This window comes from Symphalangus syndactylus, chromosome 18 (assembly GCF_028878055.3).
Source record: "Symphalangus syndactylus isolate Jambi chromosome 18, NHGRI_mSymSyn1-v2.1_pri, whole genome shotgun sequence".
NCBI classification, from domain to species: Eukaryota; Metazoa; Chordata; class Mammalia; order Primates; family Hylobatidae; genus Symphalangus; species Symphalangus syndactylus.
Genome location: NC_072440.2, coordinates 99,541,100 through 99,562,996, shown reverse-complemented (window position 1 = coordinate 99,562,996; position 21,897 = coordinate 99,541,100). Strand labels below are relative to the sequence as shown.

The following is a 21,897-nucleotide window of genomic DNA, read 5'->3' as shown; positions in this document are numbered from 1 at the left end:
TTGCACTGGAGTGTCATTGAATAGAGGCCTCCTCATACTTCCTGGGGTGTTCAAATTTTAAGAGAGCATAAGTAAACCCAGGCTACATTCTAATAAGTAAAGGGTTCTTTAGACAATAAAAAATCTGGGGGTGGTAGACTGATTTTGAGTGATTTATAACCTGAGGCTATCTAGCGATCTATCTTAAAATCACCCCCAAGGGACATCCACTTTGCTTAACTGTGTCTGAGCCCAGGCCTATCCTTTTCAAAGCTGCTTTTAAAGATTTCTTAATTATAAATTGTGAGTGTCTTTAACACTGGAAAAACCCCACCTAATATAATATGTATTTTATCAAGTGCTCTAGAGGTTTTAGACATTGTTGGGGGTGGGAGTAGGGAGGGAGGGTCCGAAAGCAGTACTGGGAGGCTGAACTTGAAAAACAGGAGGATTCAATTAGGAAAAAAGCCTCCCTATAACCCCCCTGGGACTATGCTGCCTCATTCCTGCAGGAGATTCCATCTTTGAAATGTCTTCTCTACAAAACTCCCTCCCCAACCCCCCTTGAAATTTCACAGCTGTGATACAGAGGGACTTTGAAGGGCAGAAAGACAAGGGGGATTTTTTTCTTGCTTCATGGTTATATTTAACAGCTAGTTTCCAAATGGTATTAATAAACATTTAAACTTCAAAAACTTAACCTGACATTTCTACATCCTTTTTATTGTTGCTATGTTTTTGTCTTATGAAATGTCTTACACAAATGATTTCTTATAGAACACATACTACAAAAGGGTTCACATGCTTCTGGATTCAGAAAGATGTCTGTTTGTTTTTTGTTAAAGTCTCTATAGGTGCCCCAGAAATATTGGGGTGGTGATTATTATTCTAGGGACAGGCATCTAAGGATATGAGTCCAAAGACTGGATTGAAACTCCAAGAACAGTACATGGGAGCACAAGAAGTGAAAATCCATATATTCTATTGGCAAAAGAGCCAAAGAGGGCAGTGGTACAGTGAGCACTAGCTTACAACCTTTCATTTGAATCCCAGTTATACTACAGGCCACCTGTGTGATCTTGAGTAAGCCACTTAATCATTCTGCCTCAGTTTTCTCATCTATACGATGAGCATAATTATGCTTTTCTTCAGAGAGCATTGAGATTTAAATTAAATGATAATGTATTTAAATAACTTGCACATAGGTGTTGTTCAATAATAATAATTGTGAATGATTTAGCAAGAGTATTCACAGTTACAGGAAGAGAAAGCAGAAGAGCAAGGAGTTGGTGGGTAAAGGGCAGTTGAGTGACAGGTGGAGGCACATGGGTCAGTGTCTAGGCAATTCAGCAGCCCCAGAAGTTATCTAGGAAGTGTGGGATTTAATACCAGCAAACTTAAGCATAGGGGATGGAGTGGAGAAAGAAACCAGCAGTGAAGACTGAGAGCACCTCAGATTTCTGGAAAGCCCCTGTCTGGAAACCTCTGTCCTGCCTGAAAGGCTATGGGAGGACAGATCCAGGGGTGAGTAGCTTTAGTCTTGTGGCTGGGCAGAAGCTGGACATGCTGGCTCTGCTGCTTGCCTGATCTGGGGTGCCAGACTCTCTACCAGGAACTCCTTTGTGGATAATGTCATCTAAATGAAATTGTGGATCATGGTGACCTCCACTCCATGTGACAATGGGAGCTGGCCTGGGGACGAAGGATAACATTGCATTGAGTAGCGTGGGTCCATTCCTTATCTTCCTGAGGACAAGCAGAGCGAGGGAGCCACTTTGGAAACACTCACGTGTCTAGATGATCATCCTAAGGAACACGACCATCACCTTCTACTGGGGGTAAAGGAAGTGAGGTTTTCGTTTTCAGGATGCCATTCCTCAGAAATCTTCATATCTGCTCTTTTGTTCCATAGCAGTGGGTGATTTAGTTCTGAGAGACAGGTGCAAAGAAGGAGCACAGAGAGTGTGGGCTAGAATTTGGCCTCTGCCACCTACTACCTGTGTGATTAGAGGGAGTTTTCTCCTTTCTGGATCTCTGCTTCCTTATATGTTAGAATAGACCTGCTAATCTCCAACTTATAGGATTGGCAAAGGGGTTGCACTGGAAATCATACACACACACTATTACACGTATGATATTATATAATAGTGTATGTACATTATGACAAGTTTAAGACAATAACTAGCAAGTAGTAATAGGATAGGGCTTTGCTTTGGTAGCTCTTAAGGTTATTGTGGTTGACCAGTGTAGATCCATAAGCTCGTGGGCCTGACTGTCCCTCTGCCTGGGTAAGAGATCCTCTAAGTAAGTGGCTCTGTTCTATTAAGGACCTCAGTGTTCAGGGACACAGACAGGTGAAGGGACATGAGGAGGTCACAGACACTTCATTTTTCTAAAACTGAGCTTTAATCATTCTATTGTCCTGATAAAAACCTTTCACTTGCTCCTGATCACGTTCTGAATAAATTTCCACCTTCTCCTCAGAGTCTACAATGATAAGTCGGATGGGTTCTTGCTCAGTTCTAGCCTAGACCACAGGGAAGCCAGCCTTGATGGGTTAAGCACTCTTTCAAATGTAAACTTTTTATTGCCCTTGGCCCAGCACTATGCTTGTTTGTTTCAGGGCTGTTAGCTCAGTAGATTGTGAACCTTCCAGGATAGAGAGGTCATTGCATTTCATCTCTGCATGTCCCAAACCTAATAGCTAGCCTGGAAAATATTTGTCCAATAGATAAATGATGGAATAACTTGGTTTTCAGCCCATAGCATACTTCTCATAGTGTGATCCTCAGACCACCTGCAGCAACACATCCTTGGGGAGCTTGTTAAAACTGGGAAGTTCTGAGCCTCACCCCAGACTTACAGCTTCTCTTAGGTAGGGCTCTGATACCTGCATTGCTAACAGACTCCTTGTTTCATTATAGTCACACTGATGGTGAGAATCATGACTGTAGCAGATAGAAGCAGACAAAGGCTGCAGAGGCAAACACTTGCAAGGAGCTGCAAACCTGATGGGTGAATGCGAGGAGAGTGGGCAGAGTCAGAACCATCTCACTGCAGAAGTTTTGAACTGATGGTCATAATAGTCTAATAGATAGTCATAATAACAACACCACATCATCAAGAAAAGTTTAAACCTGCAGTCAATAATCTCTCTCTAGGGAAAAAGTAGTTACGTATAAATCCTTTTAGGAAGATTTCCACCCAAACCTGGAAAAGCTAGAATTGTAAAAGCTGAAAAATGAAAAATGAATTATTTGGAACATTAACTTCCACCAAAAAAAAAGCTTACAGGTGAATTTAATAGGTAATAACTAAAATACAGCATAGATACTAAGTTTATTTTAAAGATTTTGTTTTTTGCCATTGTCACTTTCACAAATTGACCTCATCAATGGAGCTGATATGGTTTGGCTGTGTCCCCACCCAAATCTCATCTTGAGTTGTAATCACCATAATCCTCACCGGTCCTGGGAGGGACCTGATGGGAGATAATTGAATCATGGGGGAAGTTTCCCCCATGTTGTTCTCCTGATAGTGAGTGAGTTCTCACAAGATCTGATGGTTTTATATGCATCTGGCATTTTTCCTGCTGGCACTCATTCTCTCGCCTGAAGTCCTGTGAAGAGGTGCCTTCTGATATGATTGTAAGTTTCCTGAGGCCTTCCCAGCCATGTGGAACTGTGAGTCAATTAAACCTCTTTCCTTTATAAATTACCTATTCTATGGTTTTTCTTCATAGCAGCGTGAGAATGAACTAATGCAGGAGCCAAACAGAGGAAGAGTCCAGGAGAACTAAGCAACCTATGGATAGGAGTGCTTAGCTTACAATACACAGTACCATGAACAGACTCTGCAGGGAACTCAGAGGCTACAAGTTCCGGGTTCATATCTCACCTTCAGCTCTTCCTTATTCTGGGCCCCTGAGTATCTCTTGCACTCTAAAATGGCAAATGATATTTAAATTATGCAGTTTTATGAGAAGTATGTTTAGTAGTAGGTAAATGCCAGGTGCTTTACCTATATTATTATTATTAAAAAACGATTATTTCCTACATGACAAAACTGAGATTTGAAGAGCATAACGATTTTCTCATGGATGCTAGCCAGCAAGTGTTGGAGTTCAACTTTGATTCCAGGTTTGTTTCCCTAATGTACGTACCAATGCCCAGTGCCTAGTAGGATATTAATGAATTTAAATTCTTCCTTTCCCATTGCTAACAGGATTCTAAAGTATATTAAAAAAAAAATGCTTGGAGCATCTCAGCAGTCTTTCAAACCATGTTTTCGGCTATACCACAGAAACAGCTAGCATCTCTCTTTCTCTCCCAGATTCTCTCCATCTGGAAATATTATACAAGTCTTTTTCAGGGCACAGGTGACTGCCATGGTGGGAAGGGCCAGCTGCTGAAAGAGTGACCTCAAAGGTGACCAGGATCAAAGTGGACATGGGCTTTGTAGATCAAAGGCATTGCCTCCTCCGTGGAGTGGCCCAGAGAGCCAAGATCCGGGCAATCCGCAAGCCCAGGCTGTGGGATCGTCATGCTCCCGTCGGTTCATTTCCTAATTAGGCAGCCAAGTGCATCAGCTGAGACTTCTGGGTGGTCTGAGTGTGGCTCTCCAATTGCTAACCATTGCTGGTGCTCTAGCAGGGAGGTCCTTAGGCATGGAGAATGGCGGTCGGGCCCAGCCTCAGAGAGAAAGGTCTTACCATTCAGATGAGACAGTTAGTTCCCAGCCATGCAGTCATTATGATTTTAGAGACTTCTGTTGTTCTTAGAAGCCTGCTTTAAATTAGCTGTTAGTTTTATAATTCGGGCTTAAAGAGGTGTTCAGATCCCTAAGCCACTTTCACCTCATAGTGCTGGTTTGCTGGCCTTAATAGAGAGCATATTTTTGAAAGGTCTATACTGGCAGAACCATAGGATGACTCCCACACCAGAGCAGCATAAATGATAATTAAAGCTTCCGGTTACTGAGAACTTACGAACAGGATTTTACATGTCACTCTAATCCTCACAAAACTCCTGCTGGTGGGTATGATTATCTTCATTTTATAGACAATAAAACCAAGGCTCAGAAAGACAAAATCACTTTTACAAGAACACATAGCTCAGAAGGTGAGGTATTAAATCAGTCGTTTGGATCCCAAGCTTGTGTCTATTATCTTGTGCCACAATAATAAAGCATGGCAAACTACCACAAACCCTCAGTGGCAATTAACACTCAATATTTATTTTTGCTCACTAGTCTACAGGGGAGGTGGGAAGTTCTGCTGATTTGGACCAGGCTCCACTGACTGGGACTCAGCTCATTCCTGTGTCTTTGGCCAGCTGCTGGGTTGGCTGGGGTCAGGGTTATCCTGGATGATTTCTGCTTGGATGACTCCTCCCTGTGCCACGTGGCTCTCAGCCTCCCACATGCCAGCCTGGGTTTGTTCTCTGGGAATGGCAGGGGTCCATGCACAAGAGCTTAGGCATATAGCCCTGGGTTTGGAATTGCCACTGTGTTATGTCTATCTCATTCTGTTGGCCAACACAAGGTGTAGATTCAAGCACAGAGAAATAGATTCCATTTGTAGTTGGGAGGTGCTCTAATGTCACACTTGCAAAGATGTTTGAATATAGATAGGGCATTGATTGGGGCCCTTAACGAAATCATTTTATTACAAAAGCTGTGATATTTTCACTATACCAGTGCGCCACACATGTAGAATATTGGAGAGTTGTGTACATTCATTTCTTGTAAAGAAGCTAGAATTTCAATAATGCCTTTCTTTTGGTTTAAGTAGCACATATATCTAAGTTCAAAGATGTAAAATAAAATTCTGATCTAATTAATTTAAATTATAATTGACACCTAATGAGAAATGGAAGAAAATAAAGTGTACTATTCCCTAGTCATGGTGTTTTAGAATTACAGAACGAGACCTCTCAGCTCACAGAAGCACTGCAATGGTTTCTCACTGATTTTAACAGAAAATGCGAAGTCTTCTGTTTAGTACTTTAGAATGTTACCCATCTCGCCCTTGTCTTCTCTCCTATCCTATCTCATAGCAGGTCCACCCTTCCCCTCAGCTTCCTTCCTCCAGCCATAAAAAGTGGTTTGTTTTCCCCCATATTGCCTCAATCTCTCATGGTCTCTATGTTTGTGCACATGTTGTTCCTTTTGTTTGAGATGTCCTTCTTCTTGTCTTTCTTGGCTAACTCCTACTCCTCCTTTATAGCTTGAGGGCACCCTTCCCTGAGCATGACACCTGAGTTTGAGCTGCCTCACCCATCACAGCATTCTTTACACTGTGCTGCCGTGCACCTGCTTGAACCCTCTAGATGGTGAGTTCCCTGGGGGCATGGATGACTTTCCTGTCTATATTCCCAGTGCCTCCCCAGTCACAGTCAGTGACAAGTAGTTATTTGTCAAATAAATGGAAAAGTGATCCACATACCTTGAATATTATTTATTTATTTATTTTTATTATACTTTAAGTTTTAGGGTACATGTGCACAACGTGCAGGTTTGTTACATATATATACATGTGCCATGTTGGTGTGCTACACCCATTAACTCGTCATTTAACTTTAGGTATAACACCGCATGTTCTCACTCATAGATGGGAATTAAACAGTGAGAACACATGGACACAGGAAGGGGAACATCACACACCGGGGCCTGTTGTGGGGTGGGGAGGGGGAAGGGATAGCATTAGGAGATATACCTAATATTATTTTTTTTTGAGGAAATAACTTTTATAAATAAATGGTTTTAATTTCACAACTTCTCGTGTAATTTATGCAATAAAAATGATATTTTTACCTTGTTATTTTCCTAAATCGTTCTTTAATGTCACGGGTTTTACGGGCCTTTCTTGGGCCCTTTACACTTGTTCAGTTGGCTGGTTAGCCATCAAGGCCGAATGGAGACACCTATTCAGGAAACAAAGCCTCAGCCATTCTGTGGGACATCTTTATGAGCCGTTCCCAGAGTCGCCTTCCAGCCCCAGCTTCATCCTCCTTGTCCCATCTCCCGGGTCTTTCTGAACACTCGGATATTGGCCTTTCATTCCAGAACAGACAGCACTGAACAGGGCATGTAGTTTAAAAAATGAGGGTGAGTACTGGCATTTCAATAAATAGTTCCATCCTGGAGGGTTTACTGATAAAGTGGTGTGGCATGAAGGATGTCAAGACTACAAGGAAGAAAAATCAAGTGAATCAGTACTGAATTTTCAAGTAATTCATGTATATGTCTATGTAGATTTATGCACACATATTGTCTAAGTATAGCATGTATATATGCATGTTCACATGTCTGTGTATTTAACATATAAATATATATTGAAATGTGTGCATTTATTACTCTAGCTCTTTATACATATGCATATATGTATATCTCTGTATATATGCATGCATCTGAACACGTGCATCTCTGTATACATATGTGTATATTTGATTTGTGTATTACATACATGTCATGCATTATGCATGCACAGCTCTGATTACCTTTCTACATAAAGACATAGCAAGGCTCATTCAAATGTATGCATGCACACAAATATATTCATAAATATGTAACACTTTATATGTAAATGTAGTGATCTCTGTGTATATATGTGTGATGTAGCCATTTCTGATTATTTATATGAGCAAGTATGCATAAATGTTTTTCTACATATGCAGAAATAGAGACATAAGCACTTGCATGTAGCCTTATCAAGCCTTAGATTTAAAATATATAACGTGGATATTTTTGTAGAGGGAACATAATAAGGAGCAAATTTGAGACATCTTTTTTTATTTTCAAGCATGTCTGGGAAAGTCTTTGCATATAGTAGGCAACCATGAATATCCCTGTTGATTATCTCTTTCAAAATGAACAGGATTTGTGAAGGTAATCTAGTTGCTCAAATAAGCAAACTGAAAATTCCATTGGGTCTCTGAAGACTTGGGTCCCATCCTGCTCTGCCACTGACCACGGTGTACTTGTTAATTTACGTTGCTTTTGCTTGGGTTCTGTTTCTTCCTCTGTAACATGAGAATACTGTATGAAGCAGTTCTCAGATTCTTTGTCAGTGGTAGCATGCTTTGCCTTTTTATTTTTGGCAGTCCTTAACTGGACACCCAGACTCAGCTCTGCAACATTTTCAGAACTACAGTTGCATGGACAATGAGAGAAGAACTCCGAAGATTAATTTATTTTGAAGACTCCTATTTGAGATTAGTGATTTCTTGAACAACTTCTCCTCTTCCCACATACACTGATCTCTTCAACTGCAATTCACGAGGTTCACGATGAAGAGAAGACTTAAAAGAATCAACCACAGACATTCACTAACCCCCCATTATTGCCCAAGTCTGTGCTGTTGGAGGGGATGCAAATGCAAAGTCAGAAGCACAGAAGGGAATTCCATTCCCATATTGTCCATTACTAGCTCCTTCCTTTTGAAAGTCACTTGTCTTTTCCCCATATGTAAGAGAAAGATAATAGTACTGCTCTACCTACCCCAAGTCTTGTTACTAGAATCAAATGAGATCACATAAGCTTGGTAAAATGCAAAGTGATTTTGCTTAAATGATAAAGAAAACTCAATTGACGTCTACTGTTTAGATTTCTCAAATGTACCAGTGAGGCAAGGCAAACACTTGAGCAGTCACTAATACAGCAATAAATCTCACACACATGTGACTCCACTAGCAATCTTCTAAGGTAGGGCAGAGGCATTGGAGGTGAGAGAACTTGGTAGAAACCGTGGTCTGGTAAGGCTTCCCAAGGAAGCGGGGGTTGATCTGAGCTTTGAGACATGGAAACTTCTATCCATAGTGAAGAGATGTTACAATAACCCCAAAGAGAGGAACCCCCAGGCACAGGGACAGACTGTTCATGCAGACATCTAGAATGAGTTTATCAGACATGCCACTGCAGGAGCCTCTGGCAGGTGCTGGGCTAGACCAGGAGATGTTAATGTTGGGTCCATGAGTCTCCCAAGAAATCTGTGGCTGGAATTCAGTCATTTGTAACCACGGATGAAAAAAAATTCCATCTTTGTTTTCACTAGCCTCCAACTGAAATTCAGCATGCCCTTTAATTTGGAATGTACGCAACAAACCAGAATTGCATTTGCAGTACTTGTAAAATCAATAGCTATCACATATTTTATATTCTGTTACAGTTGTTGTAGAGATCTCAAAATATTATTTACATTCATCACAACTTCAAAATTATATTTATTAAATCACTGTTAGATTTTTAAAAATGTAATGTGTTAAAGAAACACACATAGTACTATGTCATACCTTTATTTTAATATACATAACAGTAATCCAATAGAATTTATTTCCTTTAAAATTCCTGGATTTTTTTTTATACATTTAAAATATTCTCAGAATGGCTTCATAGGCTTTGCCACACTGTCAAAGGAGATCCTGGAATAGAAAAGCTAAGAAACCCTGGGTAGCATAAAGGAGAGATATTATCCAAGGTGGCTGAGGATGAGTGGACCCATGAGACCAACTTATGTTCAGATTGTGAAGCTGGAGCTGGGTGTTATGTAACAGACGTAAGGAGACAGGTGAAAATGTTGTGGGAAGAGTAGTCAGGGTAGCAGAAGTCAGAAGTTAGAATTGGGAATGGGTGGGAAAGAGATGAGTATCACCATCAATTTAGATTTGCACTTGTTCAGGATGAGGTTACTGGCAGTGAACACACGGATTAGAAAAGCTTAAAGGGCTTTATAATATTTTAGTAGCCATGATATCAATATTGATAGCCAACTTAACTGAGCATTTATGTACCAGGCACTAATGTTCAGAATCTCACATAGGTAAACTCAGTGAACTCTAATGACTCCATATAGCTCATGTTTAAGAAAATGAAGCTCAAAGAGGTTAATTAACTTGGCCACAGTCAAGCAAATGGTAAAGCTAGGGTTTATACCTGGGGAGTTTAAATACACTGAGAGTGATTACAAATTAAGAAAGTTTCCTCCAATGCTGATCCTTTAGGTAGGCGAAAGACAGAGGCATTCCTAGAAGGCTGGAGCCCATTTCTAATGGCAGTAAGGTCCTCCAACCTGACTTCCCAACTTCAGATGTTAATACCAATGAAAGTGCTGGAAGCCATGTCTTGATTAATCCCTTACAAAGGGAAAGAAGTTGGAACCAAATGTGGGGTTCCTAAAGGTAACCACATTGCCACTTGTGGGTAGCAGTGCCGGCAGAGCCTCTGGGCTAATTTGTTCTATGTGTTTTAAAGTCTTTCCTTGCCAGGGCCACTTTCTACCATCGTATTGACTACATTCCTGAGTCACTGTAAGGTGGATCTCAGAGCAGCCCAGGTGACTTAGAGAGTTCTTATTGGAATTGACCAACAAGAAGCCTCATTAAAGCTGGGGGTAAGGTGAGAGCTGAGGTTCTGTGGGTAACAGAAATTGGAGGTCAATTACCTTGTAATTATTTTTGAAACAAACATAACAGCAACAACAAAATAACATTGGGATTAGGTCACATATTTCAAAGTCAGCACAGTCACCTCATCTCATCTGTTTTCCACTTGAAGTTTAAGAGACTGACCTGGTGAGAAGGACGCTACTGAGATCTCACCAACCCTTGTTACCTCCAAAAGTAAGTATATGGTAGACTTTATCCTTAGAAGGCTTTTCCACATACGAATCCATCTTTCTGTCATGTAGCATCCTCTTCAGCACTTGTGTTGGCATCTGAGAAAATAATTTAAATAATTTAAAAATACGAGTCCTTACAAATATCCCCTCTCCCTGCCAACACATACATGTCGTCACAAACACATACTTCTTAGTTATTAGTATTGTATTATTCTGTTCTCAAGCTGCTAATAAAGACATATCTGAGACCAGGTAATTTATAAACAAAAATAGGTTTAATGTACTCACAGTTCCACGTGGCTTGGGAGGCCTCACAATCATGGCAGAAGGTGAAAGCAGTTCTTACATGGTGGCAGGCAAGAAAGAATAAAAGCCAAGCGAAAGGGGCAACCTCTTATAAAACCAACAGGCCTCATGAGACTTATTCACTACCCCGAGAACAGTATGGGGGAAACTGCCCCCATGATTCAATTATCTCCCACCAGCTCCCTCTCACAGCACATGGGAATTATGGGAGTTAAAATTCAAAATGAGATTTGGGTGGGGACACAGCCAAACCATATCATTCTGACCCTAGCCCCTCCCAAAACTCGTGTTCTCACATTTCTAATCCAATCATGACTTCCCAACAGTCCCCTGAAGTCTTAATTTACTTCAGCATTAACTCAAAAGTCCACAGTCCAAAGTCTCACCTGAGACAAAGCAAGTCCCTCCTGCCTATGAGCTTGTAAAATCAAAAGCATATTAGTTACTTCCTAGATACAATGGGGGTACAGGCATTTGATAAACACGCCCATTTCAAACGGGAGAAATTGGCCAGAGTGAAGGGCTAAAGGTCCCACACAAGTCTGAAATCCAGTAGGGCAGTCAAATCTTAAAGCTCCAAAATGATCTCCTTTGACTCCATGTCTCACATCCAAGTCACAATATTGCAAGAGGTGAGTTCCCATGGTCTTGAGCAGCTCTGCCCCTATAGCTTTGCAGGGTACAGCATCCATCTTAGCTGCTTTCATGGGCTGGCATTGAGTGTTTGCAGCTTTTCCAGGTGCACAGTGCAAGCTGTCAATGGATCTACCATTCTGGGGTCTAGAGGATGGTGGCCCTCTTCTCACAGCTCCATTAGGCAGTGCCCCAGTGGGGATGCTGTGTGGGGTCTCCAATCCCACATTTCCCTTCTGCACTGCTCTAGCAGAGGTTCTCCATGAGGGCTCTTCCCCTGCAGCAAACTTCTGCCTGGGCATTCAGGCATTTCTGTACAACCTCTGAAATTTAGGTGGAGGTTCTCAAACCTCAATTCTTGACTTCTGTGCACCCACAGGCTCAACACCACATGGTAGCTGCCAAGGCTTGGGGCTTGCACCATCTGAAGCCACAGCCTGAGCTATACTTTGGCTCCTTGTAGCCATGGCTAGAGTGGCTGGGACACAGGACACCAAATCCCTAGGCTGCACACAGCAGGTGGGCCCTAGGCCCTGCCTACAAAACAATTTTTTCCTCCTAGGACTCTGGGCCTGTGATGGGAAGGGCTGCTGTGAGGAAGACCTCTGACATGCCCTGGAGACATTTTCCCCATTGTCTTGGCGATTAACATTTAGCTCCTCATTACTTATGCAAATTTCTGCAGCCAGCTTGAATTTCTCCTCAGAAAATGGGTTTTTCTTTCTATTACATTGTTAGGCTGCAAAATTTCCAAACTTTTATGCTCTGTTTCCCTTTTAAAAAAATGCTTTTTAACAGCACTCATGTCACCTCTTGAATGCTTTGCTGCTTAGAAATTTCTTCTGCCAGATGCCCTAAATCATCTCCCTCAAGTTCAAAGTTCCACAGATCTTTAGGGCAGGAGCAAAATGCCACCAGTCTGTTTGCTAAAAGATAGCAAGAGTCACCATTTCTCCCATTCCCAACAAGTTCCTCATCTCCATCGAAGCCCACCTCAGCCTGGATTTCACTGTCCGTATCATTATCAGCATTTTGGTTAAAGCCATTCAACAAGTCTCTAGGAAGTTCTAAAGTTCCCAACATTTTCCTGTCTTCTTCTGAGCCCTCCAAGTCTCTAGGAAGTTCCAAACTTTCCCACATTTTTCTATCTTCTTTTCTGAGCCCTCCAAACCGTCTCAACCTCTACCTGTTACCCAGTTCCAAAGTTGCTACCACATCTTTGGGTATTTTTACAGCAGTGCCCCACTCTACCAGTACCAATTTACTGTGTTAGTCTGTCACACGCTGCTAATAAGGACATACCTGAGACTGGGTAATGTATAAAGAAAAAGAGGTTTAATTGAATTACAGTCCCATGTGGCTGGGAAGGCCTCACAATCATGGCGGAAGGCAAAAGGTACATCTTACATGGGGACTAGCAAGAGAGGATGAAAGCCAAGCAAAAGGGGAAACCCCTTATAAGACCAACAGATCACTTGAGACCTATTCACCACCACAAGAACAATATGAGGGAACCGCCCCTACGATTCAATTATCTCCACCAGGTCCCTCCCACAACATGTGGGAATTATGGGAGCTACAATTCAAGATGATATTTGGGTGGGGACACAGCCAAACCATATCAAATACTGTAGTTATTTTAGGTCTTACTTCATCAAACACAAAAGTCTAACAACATTAGTTAAATTTTTGTGTAATTTAGTCTCAAAAATTATTGTCTTTTGGTTTCTCAACTTGGGCTTAATTTTGGGAGACATTATACTTTGTTATCATTACTCCTCTTCTCTAATGGCATAGAATATGGGTTATATTGGGTTCTTTTTCTCTGGCCATGTTCTCTGTCATTTCATTTAATCTTCATAATGGCAATATGGGTAGAAATTCTTGTCCAGTTTTACAGATGAGGAAAATGGAATTCAAAAAGACTAAGAGACTTGCATGAGAGCATACTTTCAAGTAAGTGTGAAAGCTAGGCTTCGAATTCTGCTTAATTTATCTCAAGGCCTATAAGGCTTACACTACTATACCCTATCTATCTCTCACATAATTTACCACATTATTTTGTAATGTTTACTCATTTGCACCTCCCACAAGTTTTTAGTATCCTACTATGCAGAGAATATAACGTATTTACCTTTGAGTTCCTTGTGTCTAACAGAATGCTTTATTAAGAACATTTAGTGAATAAATGAATGAATAAATTAATACTAGTAAGTATGACCAGTTTATTCTGCTGAATGACGTACATATTAAAACAATTAGAAACCTATTACCGTCTTAGATCCATTTGCCCAAATAAGGCATGTAGGGCTGCATATATGGCTAGCTGGAACCATAGGCAATGATGGGGTAGTTGGAGTCTGTTATTCTCTGTCTTGAGGCAAGCCAGGTGATTCATCACATGGGGTGGGAAAGGATTCTTGGAAAAGGGATCTGAGAGGAAGTTAGGGTCAAAGAGAGGATGTGGAAGTTGAACCATGGTTCACACAAGAACCGGGAACAAATCCAAAGGAAAAGGAGTTCCAAAAGAAAAGAATTGATTTCTCTCTCCTTAGAATTCCATTCCATTGTATGAGCAATGTTTGGAGAAAGGACAGAAGAGAGAAAGGGAAACAGAAAGACAATATTTTCCTAAGTTGTTCTTTGTTAGGCACTGTAATGGAGTGGAATGAGACCTGGATATGGCGTCAGAGAGACTGGGGCTCAAGAACTGTGCTCTGACATTTATTAGCTGTGGGCAAATAACTTAACATGTTTAAATCTTCATTTCTCATCTGTAAAATATGGTTGATACTATCCAACTTAAAAATCACAGTGCAAATTAAATGAGATAATCGTTATGAAAATGTCTAGCATGGTGTCAGCCACGTATTAAATGTTCCGAGAGTGTTTACATAGATGACTAAGAAAAGCTTTAGTCTTCCTAAATATTTTCCAGGAAAGACTATCATGATGGGAACTGTTGGACAGGCAAGTCAGTAAATAGCAAGAAGGACTTGACCTTCTGTGTCTCCGGGATCCCACAGTTGCATAGACTTGGTGAGAGACTAATACGAAACAAATGTGTACTAGAAATATATTTTCTAAGCAAGCTCTCTTCCTCAGGAGCTGGGGAAGAGATTAAATCCTTTTCTGCCTGCATTCAACATGGATCTCCTGAATGGTGGTTGGCTGCCAAGCACTGTCTTGGACCTGGACAGGCAAAGATGCAAAGACAGTGCTCCAGTTCTCTAGGGAATTGTGGTCTGTGGAGTCAGAAAGATATTTAGTGAGTGTTTTTCTATGTTGGGGAGGGCTGCTGTATTGATTAAATTATGCATTCAGACACAAGTCACAGTTTTTGAGCTCCTTCATTGTGGTTATTTTTACACACATTTTCCAATTTAATTCTCACTAAAATGCCTCATGTTGTCATATCCATCTCTGCATTAGATGACAGGATGAAAACACAGAAACTAGGCATTGATTTTACGTTATTAAATTATAGGAGAAATGATCCAATTTAAAAATCAATGTTTTATATGTAAAGGGCAATCATGAAAAATATCCACACAAAATATTGGAAAATATTAATATAATTATTCAGTTTATTTAGAGAAATGAGTAAGTTTTTCCTAACTGCTCTCCCTGCAAACCCCAAAATGAAAAAAACAAAGTTGGAGGCAAATACTTCATACTGGATTGATACTAGGGGATGAATGTGAACCTCAACAATAACACTTCAGTAAGTGGTATTTTACATTAAGTAGTTTTTCTTTTGAAAATATCTATTCTGACTTGACACCATGTTTAAACTGATTCCATATTCAATACCTCTCTTTATACACCATAACTTCCTCACTTTTGACATCTTTATTTTGATTTTTTTTATTTTTTTTTTATTATTATACTTTAATTTTTAGGGTACATGTGCACAATGTGCAGGTTTGTTACATATGTATACATGTGCCATGTTGGTGTGCTGCACCCATTAACTCGTCATTTAGCATTAGGTATATCTCCTAATGCTATCCCTCCCCCCTCCTCCTACCCCACAACAGTCCCCAGTGTGTGATGTTCCCCTTCCTGTGTCCATGTGTTCTCTTTGTTCAATTCCCACCTATGAGTGAGAACATGTGGTGTTTTGTTTTTTGTCCTTGCGATAGTTTGCTGAAAATGATGGTTTCCAGCTTCATCCATGTCCCTACAAAGGACATGAACTCATCATTTTTTATGGCTGCATAGTATTCCATGGTGTATATGTGCCACATTTTCTTAATCCAGTCTATCATTGTTGGACATTTGGGTTGGTTCCAAGTCTTTGCTATTGTGAATAGTGCCACAATAAACATATGTGTGCATGTGTCTTTACAGCAGCATGATTTATAATCCTTTGGGTATATACCCAGTAAGGGGATGGCTGGGTCAAATGGTATTTCTAGTTCTAGATCCCTGAGGAATCGCCACACCGACTTCCACAATGATTGAACTAGTTTACAGTCCCACCAATAGTGTAAAAGTGTTCCTATTTCTCCACATCCTCTCCAGAACCTGTTGTTTCCTGACTTTTTAATGATCGCCATTCTAACTGGTGTGAGATGGTATCTCATTGTGGTTTTGATTTGCATTTCTCTGATGGCCAGTGATGATGAGCATTTTTTCATGTGTTTTTTGGCTGCATAAATGTCTTCTTTTGAGAAGTGCCTGTTCATATCCTTTGCCCACTTTTTGATGGGGTTGTTTTTTTCTTGTAAATTTGTTTGAGTTCATTGTAGATTCTGGATATTAGCCCTTTGTCAGATGAGTAGGTTGCAAAAATTTTCTCCTACTCTGTAGGTTGCCTGTTTACTCTGATGGTGGTTATTTTAAGCATGTATTCAGGATGACAAATGTTCTAGTTTTTAAGATCTTTTACGATGAGGATCATTTCATTGTTGTTGTCTTGATGTATAGTGACATTGCCAGTTAAAAAAATGGGGTCTTACAACCTTCCTTTCAAATCTTTGCAGATTTTTAAAATATTGTATGCCCATTTCTAATATTGCCGAAGAGTTATCTAAAGTCAGCACAATTTAATTTCCTTTATTAGTAATCCTAGTCTAGAAACTGTTTTCTGGAAAAAAGAAACTTCTTTATACTTGAAGTTTGCTAACTTCAATCAAAATATGCTTTTTTTTCTGTTTTTTTTCCTGTAATACCATGTATATTAGTTTTTGCAGTAATACTACAGTAAACTCCAACAATATCGCACAACAACCAAAAGCATTGCTATCTGATGAGCTCATAGGTTTCTGACTTTCCTGAGAGTCAGCTGAACTCTGCTGTTCATCTCCCTGCTCATCTCCCACCTCCAGGCTGGGCCCTGTGCTTCATGTGTCCTCATTCCGGAGTGCAGGGTGAAGTAGCCTTGATACCTGGGGTATGTCTTTCTCACCAAAGAGTTAGAAGTTCAAAACGGTGAATAAAAACATGTGATGCTTCTGTAGACTTTGGAATGGAATAGGTTACTATCATTTCTGCCCATATTCAAGGCAAATGCTATGATAAGCTTCAAAGTCAGCAGGAGAGGGGACACATTCCTAGCCTATGGTGGTGGGTGGGAGTGTGGTGGGACGGGAGCCAGTCTTCCTTTAGCTCAGTGAGCCTTTTATTATATATTTAGATTCCCCCCACAATGTGCTCTGTTATCTTTTTCAGACCACAGTTAACAAGACGTTGAATCTTTAGAGACTATTTTTTATACCTTCCTTTTTATTCCTGAATTTTTTTATATTTATCTTTTTATTTCCCTTCTCTGCCATTTTCAGGATTGAAGAAGTACAAACTAGATGATTAAACAGACAAAATTAAGAGATAGAAGTATTGACATGTAGGAAGCAAATTTATCATTATTTTTCCAATGGAAAATTATCAACCTAGAAATCCAAAAAAGGTCAACTGAAATTGTTTTATAAAGCTTTGGTAATTGTAAATTTCCTGGCCACAAAATATTTACAAATTAATAACTTTCACATATGACAATAATAATTACATAGTAAATGTGAAAAAAATCCTGATTATAACAATATTAAAGATAGGACATAATTTGATACTAGCTTAAATACACATATTTACAACCTATATGAACAAAATTATAAAACTCTTTAGAGAGATACAAAACAAAATTTAAATACATTGTATTGAATGGAAAAAAATCTCAATACCATGAAGGTGCCAGTTATGCCTAATTTAATCTTCATATTCAATGTAATGGCATCATAAATTTTAGTGAAATAGCAAAAGAAATTTCAATTCCTCCCAAAGAATAAGCTAATTAAAGTGCTCAGAACATTTTTGGAAAAGTAAGCATAATGAAGGAAGATTTGCTCCATCAAATATGTACACTTAAGGTAATGCCATTACAATGAAAAGACCTTGACGCTGAGATGGAAATTCGTCAACTCAGTGAAACAAAAAAAAAAACCATAATTCTTATATCTGCATGTGTGTGATGAGACTGAATGAGTCATAAAGGTGATACTTAAAATAATGAGAAATCTTGCTTAGTCAGTAAATATTTTTAGGGCAAATAACTTGGGGGAGGCGTGGAAAAAGAATAGGTTCTTGTCCTTGACTCACTTCTAATATATATAATAAATTCAAAATTTAATTAAGTTTATTAAAAAAAAATTCTATAAACCCACTAGAAGAAAATATTGGAAACGTTGTTATAATCAAGGTTTGGAAGAGATTTCTAAATTTCCTATGAAACCCAGAAAGTATAAAAACAAGGTATCATAGATTTGAGTATATTGAAATTTCAAACTTCTGAATGACAGAAAACACCATAATTGTAGTTAAAGTAAAAGAGTTTTGATAAAATCTTAGTCACATATATGACATCATGTGTAAAAGCTGTTATAAAATGATAAGAAAAAAGGAAATTGACATTGCAATTAAAAAAGATGAAGGATTTCAGTTGGCAATTTATAAAAGAAGAAAATACAAATGGCCACTAACATTTAAAGACACTCAATTTCATTAACATATTTTTAAAAAGTTACAGCTTTAATAGAAAATAAACTGGCATAAACATGTTGGGGAACAAACATGCCAGACATAGTTGTCACAGAGACCAAAGGCCTTATGGCCTGAAAGCCTAAAATACTTACTGTCTGGCCCTTTATAACAGTTTGCTTAGGTTTTCCCCTAGAAGAAAACCTAGGCAATACTATTCAGGACATACGCATGGGCAAAGACTGCACGACTACAACACAAAAAGCAATGGCAACAAAAGCCAAAATTGACAAATGGGATCTAATTAAACTAAAGAGCTTCTGCATAGCAAAAGAAACTACCATCACAGTGAACAGGCGACCTATAGAATGGGAAAAATTTTTGCAATCTATTCATCTGACAAAGGGCTAATATCCAGAATCTACAAAGAACTTAAACAAATTTACGAGAAAAAAACAATCAACCCCATCAAAAAGTGGGTAAAGGATATGAACAGACACTTCTCAAAAGAAGACATTTATGCAGCCAACACACATATGAAAAAAAGCTCATCATCACTGGTCATTAGAGAAATGCAAATCAAAACCACAATGAGATACCATCTCATGCCAGTTAGAATGGCGATCATTAAAAAGTCAGGAAACAACAGATGCTGGAGAGGACGTGGAGAAATAGGAATACTTTTACACTGTTGGTGGGAGTGTAAATTAGTTCAACCATTGTGGAAGACAGTGTGGCAATTTGTCAAGGATCTAGAACTAGAAATACCATTTGACCCAGGAATCTCATTACTAGGTATATACCCAAAGGATTATAAATCATTCTACTATAAAGACACATGTAGGTGTATGTTTATTGTGGCACTGTTCACAATAGCAAAGACTTGGAGCCAACCCATCAATGCCCATCAATGATAGACTGGATAAAGAAAATGGGCACATATGTACCATGGAATACTATGCAGCCATAAAAATGGATGAGTTCATGTCCTTTGCAGAAACATGGATGATGCTGGCAACCATTATTCTCAGCAAACGAACACAAGAACATAAAAGCAAACACTGCATGTTCTCATTCATAAGTGGGAGCTGAACAATGAGAACACATGGACACAGGAAGGGGAACATCACACACCGGGGCCTGTTAGGGGGTGGGGGGCTAGGGGAAGGAAAGCATTAGCAAAAATACCTAATGTAGATGATGGGTTGATGGGTGCAGCAAACCACCATGGCACGTGTATAACTATGTAACAAAACTGCATGTTCTGCACATGTATCCCACAACTTAAAGTATAATAAAAAAACTTTTTTTAAATGTGTATTTTTTTTTTTTTTAACCAATACTTGAGTCCCTCCACTTAACCGACAATATAGCAGACTATTCTTGAGTAGGATGGTACTCTTCTCTTCCACCAGCCAAACTGACATTTACCAATTTAGTCATGTTTGTTCCCCAACCTATTTATACCGTTTACTTTTTTTTTTTTTCAGAGTCGCACTCTGTCACCTGGGCTGGAGTGCAATGGAGTGATCTTGGCTCACTGCAACCTCTGCCTCCTGGGTTCAAGAGATTCTCCTTCCTCAGCCTCCCAAGTAGCTGGGACTACAGGTGCCTGTAACCATGTCCAGCTAATTTTTTGTATTTTTAGTGGGGACGGGTTTTCACCATGTTGGCCAGGCTGGTCTCCAACTCCTGACCTCGTGATTTGCCTGCTTTCGCCTCCCAAAGTGCTGGGATTACAGGAGTGAGCCACCGCGCCCAGTCTACTTTCTATTTCAATTATTTAATTTAATTCAATATATTTAAAACAAGTGAACGCAAAATACAGACCATGCTGCTGTGAAGTTGAATGCTTTGGAGTTTCTGAATGTGTGAATAAATTAAAAAAAATATTGAACTAGACATGTGAAAGACAACTATAAAAATGTAGAATAGAATAAAAGAAAGCATTTAGATCCTGAAGTATTCTGCAAAAAGATCACTCCACAAGTGCTTTGAAGTTCCTGTATTCTGTAAAGAAATTAAAATTGAAAATGACAGAGAATTAATTACAATTCTTTTCTAGGCCACAAGGAAAATAGTAATTGGACAAAAGTTTTGAAAGGTCCTTGAGCTACATCTAAAGACTGGCCTACCGCAAGTTTAACAGCAAGTGTGTGAAGGCTTAGCTGGTGGGAAAAACTTCATGGTGTCTATATATGTCATACTAGAAAGAATGTTTTGGTCTAATTAACCTATTCAAACATTTACAAAAAATTGGAGTCATTTTTCAGTTGAGAAATCTTTTTTTTTTCTTGCGATGGAGTCTTACTCTGTCGCACAGGCTGTATGTAGTGCAGTGGCACAATCTCAGTTCACTGCAACCTCCGCCTCCTGGGTTCAAGCTATTCTCCTGCCTCGGCCTCCAGAGTAGCTGGGATTAGAGGCACATGCCACCATGACCAGCTAATTTTTGTCTTTTTAGTGGAGATGGGGTTTCACCATGTTGGCCAGGCTGGTCTTGAACTCCTGACCTCAAGTGATGCACCTGCCTCGGCCTCCCAAAGTGTTGGGATTGCAGGCGTGAGCCACCACATCTGGCTGAGAAATCTTGATGAAAGAAAAACTCTACAACTAGATAAAACAGGTTTAAATTACAAATTATCATCTACAAGAAGAATGGCATACCAAATAGAGCAAAAAACCCCAGGAAACCAAAATTCCAAAGAAAAATATTTCATACCAAAAATAGGTTAAAACTCACAAGTTGTCATTTCTTGATTTTAGTAAATTAAAGAATCCTACCTCTTTTAAAATTTAACATTAAATCATGTATCATTATCAGTTCACTGATGCTGTAAAAATCAGCCAAGAGGGATTCAGAACTGTTAAAAGAATGTTTTTTGTTTACTTACATAGATTTATACATTAAACTTACCTGAATAACTTCCTATCTCAATTATGCTGAACCTAAAAAGGAAGATGTAGAGGCCATGTTTTCGCCAGTTTCTGCAGTTCTAGAATGCTCAATGAAATGCTACTCAAAAGAGATTTTTGTTGTTTTAGAAAACATAGGAAACATGTCATGGCTGTAAGCCCAGCAGTTTGGGAGGCCGAGGCAGGCGGATCACAAGGTCAGGAGTTTGAGACCAGCCTGGCCAACATAGTGAAACCCTGTCTCAACTAAAAATACATCCTCGTTTATTTGATGTGGTGTGGTGGCATGCGCCTGTAGTCCCAGCTACTCAGGAGGCTAAGGCAGGAGAATCGCTTGAACCGGGGAGGCAGAGGTTGCAGTGAGCCAAAATCTCACCACTGCACTCCAGTTTGGGCAACAGAGCAAGACTTCTTATCAAAAAAGAAAAAAAGACAATAAAACATAGGAAACATGAATATGTGTCTTGAAAAAT

The 21,897-nt window shown here is 39.5% G+C and overlaps 1 long non-coding RNA gene across 1 annotated transcript in view; it reads right to left on the bottom strand.

Moving 5' to 3' along the window:
* Nucleotides 1-6,430: 6,430 nt before the first annotated feature.
* LOC129468155 (uncharacterized) overlaps nucleotides 6,431-21,897 on the bottom strand; it is a 145,911-nt gene continuing 130,444 nt past the window's right edge. The window contains exon 3 of the long non-coding RNA XR_008652546.2: nucleotides 6,431-10,690. This is a non-coding gene — a long non-coding RNA (uncharacterized lncRNA). The remainder of the gene's footprint in view (nucleotides 10,691-21,897) is intronic.